This window comes from Rosa rugosa, chromosome 2, assembly GCF_958449725.1.
Source record: "Rosa rugosa chromosome 2, drRosRugo1.1, whole genome shotgun sequence".
Taxonomy (NCBI): Eukaryota; Viridiplantae; Streptophyta; class Magnoliopsida; order Rosales; family Rosaceae; genus Rosa; species Rosa rugosa.
Genome location: NC_084821.1, coordinates 71,137,244 through 71,144,568, shown reverse-complemented (window position 1 = coordinate 71,144,568; position 7,325 = coordinate 71,137,244).

Sequence of the window (7,325 nt, the reverse complement as noted above, 5' to 3'; positions counted from 1 at the left end):
TTTTGTTCTTTTATTTCCGTTATTATTTTGTTGATTGTTTGACTAGTTTTGAATAAGAATCCTCTTTGTAGAATGAAATAACATGTAACTGCCGACATGTCATATCGTAATAAGCAGACAACTGTAACAAAAAGAATATTTCCTCGCTATAGACTAAAATTTAATATTGACAAAAATGAATTTTCTCACTATAAACTTCAGTTCTTACATTGACGGAAAAAACATTCCTTGTTGATTATTTTCAGCGAGAAAACTTTCTCGCTAAAAGGATACATATAATATATGAAACAAAATTTAGTCGCTAATAACGGTTTAGAGAGAGGAAAAACTTCCTCGCCTAAAGCTATTTATAACGACGGAAATATTTTCGTCGCAAAAACAGTAGTTTAAATTATTTATTATTTATAATTTTTTATTTACTAATTATAATTAGCGAGAAAATACATAATTTAGCGACGAAATTAAGTTTGTCAAAAAATATATTTAACGACTATTTTCTAATCCCCGAAATTTTTTAATGAGGTAAAAGTATGAGTTTGGGTGAGGAAAAATATTGTCGCCAAAGATTAACAGCAAGAAAAATTAATTTTCTCGCGAAAAAGGTTTGGCGAGGATATAGTTTTTTTGTCGCTGAAGCTTTCCTTGACGAGCTTTCTCCGACAAATTGAAGACGAAAAAAATTTCCTCGCGAAAATACTACAGCGAGGAAATGTCGGTTTTCAGCGAGGAACTTGTTCCTCGCAAATGAGGTTTTTTGTTGTAGTGAATGGAACGCGAAAAGAATTCAATTTGTCGGGAGCGACAAATGGTAGAAGAATTCCATGTTCCATTAACGTGTGGTGTGTCGAGTAGACATGAATGTGAAGATTGGGAATGCCGGGAAGGCGTGAGCGGGAAGCTCGAGGATTGCCGGGAAGGCATGAGCGGGAAGCTCAAGGGGGATGAGCGGAAGCTCAATGGGTTGCCAGGAAGGCATGAGCGGGAAGCTCGTGAGCGGAAGCTCAATGGGGCGCCGGGAAGGCATGAGCGGGAAGCTCGTGAGCGGAAGCTCAATGGGTTGCCGGGAAGGCATGAGCGGGAAGCTCGTGAGCAGAAGCTCAATGGGGCGCCGGGAAGGCATGAGCGGGAAGCTCGTGAGCGGAAGCTCAATGGGTTGCCGGGAAGGCATGAGCGGGAAGCTCGTGAGCGGAAGCTCAATGGGTTGCCGGGAAGGCATGAGCGGGAAGCTCGTGAGCGGAAGCTCAATGGGGCATGAGCGGGAAGCTCGTGAGCGGAAGCTCAATGGGGCGCCGGGAAGGCATGAGCGGAAGCTCAATGGGGCATGAGCGGGAAGCTCGTGAGCGGAAGCTCAATGGGGCGCCGGGAAGGCATGAGCGGGAAGCTCGTGAGCGGAAGCTCAATGGGTTGCCGGGAAGGCATGAGCGGGAAGCTCGTGAGCGGAAGCTCAATGGGGCATGAGCGGGAAGCTCGTGAGCGGAAGCTCAATGGGGCGCCGGGAAGGCATGAGCGAGAAGCTCAATGGGGTGGGCCCCTGCTAGGCCCCGCTAGAGAGTCCCCGACTCCCCAGCCATGTTTGTTGAGGGGGAGCTGCACGGAGCAGAGGGTGTTGGGAAGCGATCCCAATCTTTGGTACCCAAGCGTCGGGGTTAACTGCCGGATCAATGGCTGCCGTAGGCTGTGTTAACTAGTCCCTTGCTGCCGGATCAATGGCTATTATGAGGCGTTGCCTGACCGCTTGGCGGTTTTGGTCGTAGACCTTGGATGTGTACAGTATGTATTTGCATGAAAAATGACAAAACACACAGAGCAAGCATGTATAGACATGGCATGTGCGGTAGCTCAAATTGCAAGAGCGTAAGAGATAAGATGAATGCACTTATCTTGTGCCAATTTTGGAGGCTAGCGGAGTTGGGCCGAGCGTGGCGGTCCATCGCCCGTGGCGGATAAAGTACTCCGATAATGTCCGTCAACTCGTAGTTGAATACCCTTTCAAAAAATAGATGATTAGTATGCGGATTTGTAAAATCGACACCAATAATGTGCATGTGTACTTTGGTAAGATATTAAGCAAAGTATATAAGCAATCTAAGATGAGTTGCTATTTGGCCATGAAATTTGTTGATGTATACATGTGTATACCTTGTAAATATGTGTAGACGCACACTTGAATTTCATTTGAATTTGGGTGACACCAAAAAATGAAGTGTGATGCTACTGTGATTATGAGATATCTTAAGGTAGAGGGACCAATTTGGTCAAAAGTGATGCAAAGATGCTCGAATAATTATATCATGTGTATGATTGTAATTTGATATGTTTGAATAGAGCAAGTGCATAGACTAAGTGTACGTCAAGTATGCTATGTACCATGCAGCATGTGCTCATAAATTGTTATGTGCAGAGCAGAAGAAGCATGCAGCACAGATAAGAGTGTGTTGACTTCATTTAGAGATAAATGAGAGCAAGGTCACAATTAAATGCATGTGTAATTGCATGGCAAGTGTAGGGACATATATGTATTGTGCTATGTACCACGCTGCACTCATGAGAAATAGTTTGTTTGTGCAGAACAGAGGCATATATGTGGTTTTCCAAGCTATATGTGCATCGCCAGAAAATAGTGGTTTTCCAATATCAGATAAGTATGAGCTGTAAATCAGTGGACTTATCTTGGCTGGTCTGTGGCTCGAGCAAGTCCCCAGATGACTGAAGTTGATCACGCAGGTTACGAAACCAGGTGACGTTAGCGGTCCGACAGTGGGGCGGAGCTCGTGCCGGTTACCAACGCTGGCGGATTCGCAACGGTGGCGCTAGAAGGAGGGTCGGGCGGAGAGCTCGGGGCTCTGCCAATGGCTTCCGGCGGAAGCGGAGCTTGGCAGCGGAAGAAAAGCGGAGGCTAGTGCAGCGGCGCCTCCTTGCGGCGCTGTGGCTTGGCGGAGAGTCGCTGTGCATCGGGGAGTCCGCGGAGGACTGGACTGGAAGTTTGCAGCTGTGACCAGCGGAGGAGCCTGGGGTTAGCGGTGAATAGTCCGGCGGATACGGTGGGCGCTAGCGGAGTCGTGAGCGACAGTGGCCCGACAGTGGGCGGAGCGGAGCCCTGCGAGCAGCAGGAGCGGGGCGTTGTTCAGCGGTTCTTGGAGCTCAGCGGAGCTGGAGCTCGACGGAGGCGTTGCCGCTGGTGGTGGTCAGCGGAGCTGTGGCTAGCTTATCGGAGGCTGTCCGGGCCATGGCTAGCGGAAAACTCGGGCGGTTCTCTTGACCAGCGGAGGTGCCTGGCGGAGAGATGACAACTGGGGCATGAGCGGGAGTTGGTCGTTTGGCGGAAGACGACCGCTGGGTATTGCTAGCGGTCCACGTCACCGCTGGGCTCGCTGGGGATGCTGAGCGATGCAGCAATGGGCGGAGTCTGTCCGTTGAAAAAGTACAGCGGAACAAGTCCGGCGGAGCTGGAAGTTGGGCGGAGGCCACGAGTTCCATTTCGAAGGTGCTGCAATTGGTAGTGACTGGCGGGAAATTTGAAAATAGGAGGGGTGTCCAGATAAGATTTCTGGGTGTCCAGAGAAAATTTGGCCGCCCAAAATTTTTTTATTTTTTATTTTTTTTTTGGTGGTGCCAGCGTTGACTTTCATGGGTTGGGCGTTGACCAACCTTGACTGGTGCTGACCAAGCCTGATGGGCGTTGACCAACCCCGCCGGGCGTTGACCAACCCCGCCGGGCGTTGACCAAGCTTTGACCGCCCCAATGTTGGTGTTTCTGCAAGTTTTGACCACTCCATGGGCGTTGACCAACTCCGCTGGGCGTTGACCACGTGTTGACCAGCCTGCAAGGTGCAAATTTCTGCACACTCTGCTCTAGTTGCCGCCAAGAAACATTAATTCAAACATAAACTCAAAGAAGGAAGGAATTTCTTCAAGCTCCGCTGAGCAGACTTAGCTCATGGTAGGTGACGAAGCCATTGTGTTGGCTTCCCACAGACGGCGCCAATGTTAACGTTAGTGATCCGTGGGATCTCTAGTTAGCTTAAGTGAGAGAGAGAGAGAGAGATTGACACGAGATGTATAGTGGTTCGCCTCCGCATGAGCGGGAGATTACGTCCACTTGAAAGCTTATACTAGTGTGTCGAGCCTTGCGGCCCAACGAGATTACAAGAGATGTAATGGGATGTCTTGAGTTGTGGGAGGAGGCATTCCTTTTATAGATGAAGGAATGCTTCTCCTTTACTTGTTCTTCGATGTGGGACAAGCAAAGTTACTATTCTAGTCTATTTAACATGCAGAAAGCCATGTTGTGGAGGCATCTTGGCAAGGGCGGGAAGGTGGCTTCCCGGTGGCGGATTTGCGACTTCCGGATACCGCCGCGTAGCCTGAACATAGGGCTACACGATGTATGTCTCGGTTGGGCCTTGCCATGTCTTGTGGATGTCCCAAAGTGGGTGTTACTTATGCTTGGTGACGTAGTAAATACTCCATATTATTCTAGTCTATTTAACATGCAGAAAGCCATGTTGTGGAGGCATCTTGGCAAGGGCGGGAAGGTGGCTTCCCGGTGGCGGATTTGCGACTTCCGGATACCGCCGCGTAGCCTGAACATAGGGCTACACGATGTATGTCTCGGTTGGGCCTTGCCATGTCTTGTGGATGTCCCAAAGTGGGTGTTACTTATGCTTGGTGACGTAGTAAATACTCCATATTATTGGAGGTATGTACATGATCCTAATTCTAGAGCACGTTGATCACGGTTTGGACAATATCGACGTCAATAGTTACAAGACATGGCAACAGAATGAGTAGAAGGTTTTGCATGAGAGTCATTAGTATCAACACCCATTGCACAAGGAAGATAACCAAGTCCCTTTGTTTTTTTTTTTTTTTTAGCTGAAGCAAATAAGGGGCCTTCCCCTTACTTGAATTTATAAAAAAGTAAAAAGAAAAAAAGAAACATAGGAATGGGACCAAACCAAACCTCCCTACAAAAGCAACGAAAAAGAAACAAGTTATCGTAACCGAAATTGGGGAATACCCAATTGGTCACTCTGACAATGCGATAAAATAAAAGATGGTGGAGCATCTCACCACACCATATTAGGAGAAGTCGTACCATAATTCGCCAAAGCATCAGCTACCTTACCTCGAAAAGTCATTTGAGAAATCTTGTACAAGCAATTGAGCCCGCTAATACGAAATTGCCAGGGGACCAATAATGGAGACTTGATAAAATCCAGAATAAGAGAAGAGTCAACTTCTAACCATAAAGTCCCTTTGCTTTTCTCTTTGAAGGAGGAAGCTCATTATTAAGACATTCACGAATTTGGCGTCGGCGTCTGCGACTTTGTTTTTGTTATTCCACCCTAGGCATACAATCACGAGGGTTTGGTTCTTGTGCGTTGTTGCATTGTTTTTCAAGGCAAGAAACAAATTCTCCCACTATCGAAAGAAGACAAAAAAAATCAGTAAAGAATCTTCAATCTTGGATAGAATATATTATATAAAAGGCAAAGCTAGCAGGTAGCCGCCCCGATCAATCGATCATCTATGATCCCATCAACAAACAAATACACAAGCACAACCCTAGCAGTAAAAAATTATGAGAGACGTATGACTTGAAACTTTAGCTAAATTGGCAGCTTTAGCCAATTCTAGACTTGAAACTTTCTGTTCGTTAAGATGTTGTTAATAAAAATCAAACAAATTGTTTTACTATCTATTACATAAAATTCAGGTATAGAATTGAACTATGGCTCAAAAAAAAAAAAAAAACATGCATCATATCTCAAGGCAGTGGAATTTGATAAGATTATCAAGTAGCAGTGGTCATTTCTCAACCTAAATTGAACCAAAATCTGATCACCGAGCAATTGTAAAATCTGATCATCCGAAAACCGAAACAATTCCCATAAACTAAAATTGAACCAAGCAAGCAAACTCCAAATCTAAAACAAAAAACATACGTGAAACTACGACACGACCCGCGTCCCAGTGCCTCCGCAGCGACTTGTCTCTTGGCGGCTCCCACCGTCGGGGATCGTCCAGGTCGAAGTCCGATATATGTCTCACGTACCGGGTCATAATGACCAAGCTCAATTGGAATTGGGGGTTTCAAGTTGGGACGAGATCGAAGTATATATTGAGATACAAGAATATTTGATATAATCCTAGTTAATTGTATTCCTTATCTATTCCATAATTGTAGGATATTTTCTTGTCCATCATGTAGAAATTTCTCGTATATAAAGGCTGTATGTTTGATACAATGTAATACACAAATAATCAATAATATTCAATTCCTTTTTTATCAAAGAAACTTTTTGAATTCTGAATCATCTATGGAGCGCAACACAGGAGTGGTGTTCATCCAACCACTGCAAGTGGCCTAGTGGTTCTTGCCTAGTTGGGTGTGCTCCCCAACCTAGGTTCGAACCCCGAAGCTGTCAAAGTGGCCAGACACTGTGCTGCAATGCATAGTTGAAGCATTTCACATGCGCCGAAGGGGTTTATCTTGGGCTTAGGAAGCCTTTGGGTTCCCCTTGACAAAGTCAAAAAAAAAAAAGGAGTGGTGTTCATCCAGAAATTCAGGAGCAACCAAACACATTCTGGACACAGTGCCCTTTTGTTGCGCAAAGTTTCAATACCACATAGAATTTCTGAATCGGTTGCTCCGGTGTCAAAGATGCTGGAATGCATTTGATGCTCATGAATTGCGGGATGGTGTTGATCCAGAATCTCGCAGGAATCAATTTCCAAATCATAAAGAGCATCCACAACCAAACACATTCTGGACACAGTGCCCCTTTTGTAGCGCAATGTCTCAACACAGCCGAGACATTCTGGATCGCTTAGTCAATTGTCAGATATGCCGGCAAGCATTTGGAGCTCATGAAATGAAGAAAGGTGTTCATCTAGAATCTCTTAGGAATCAATTTACGAATCATAACGAAACCCTAAAATCCGCCCCCGTCCCACTAAAGCAGGTAACTTCATCGATCTCTCTGCCCTAAACTATTACGATAGAGATGAAAGGTAAGGGTTCTTAGGTTCAAACCCTCCAATATCCTTTTCGGGAAAAGTAAGCGAATAAAAACCTCAAACGAGGGTTCTTGTGCTACTTCCAAAGCCCCATATTTTGTTTGTGAAATTTGTGCGGAGACCAAGCCGGCACAAAAATCGTTTGGTATAAAAAATTGCAGCCATGTTTATTGTACTGATTGCGTGGTCAAATATGTGGCTCGAAGCTCCAAGAAAATATAGCAAGCATAAGGTGCCTTGTACCCGATTGCAAAGGGTCACTGGATCTCAAATATTGCCATTCGATTCTGAAACCCGAGGTG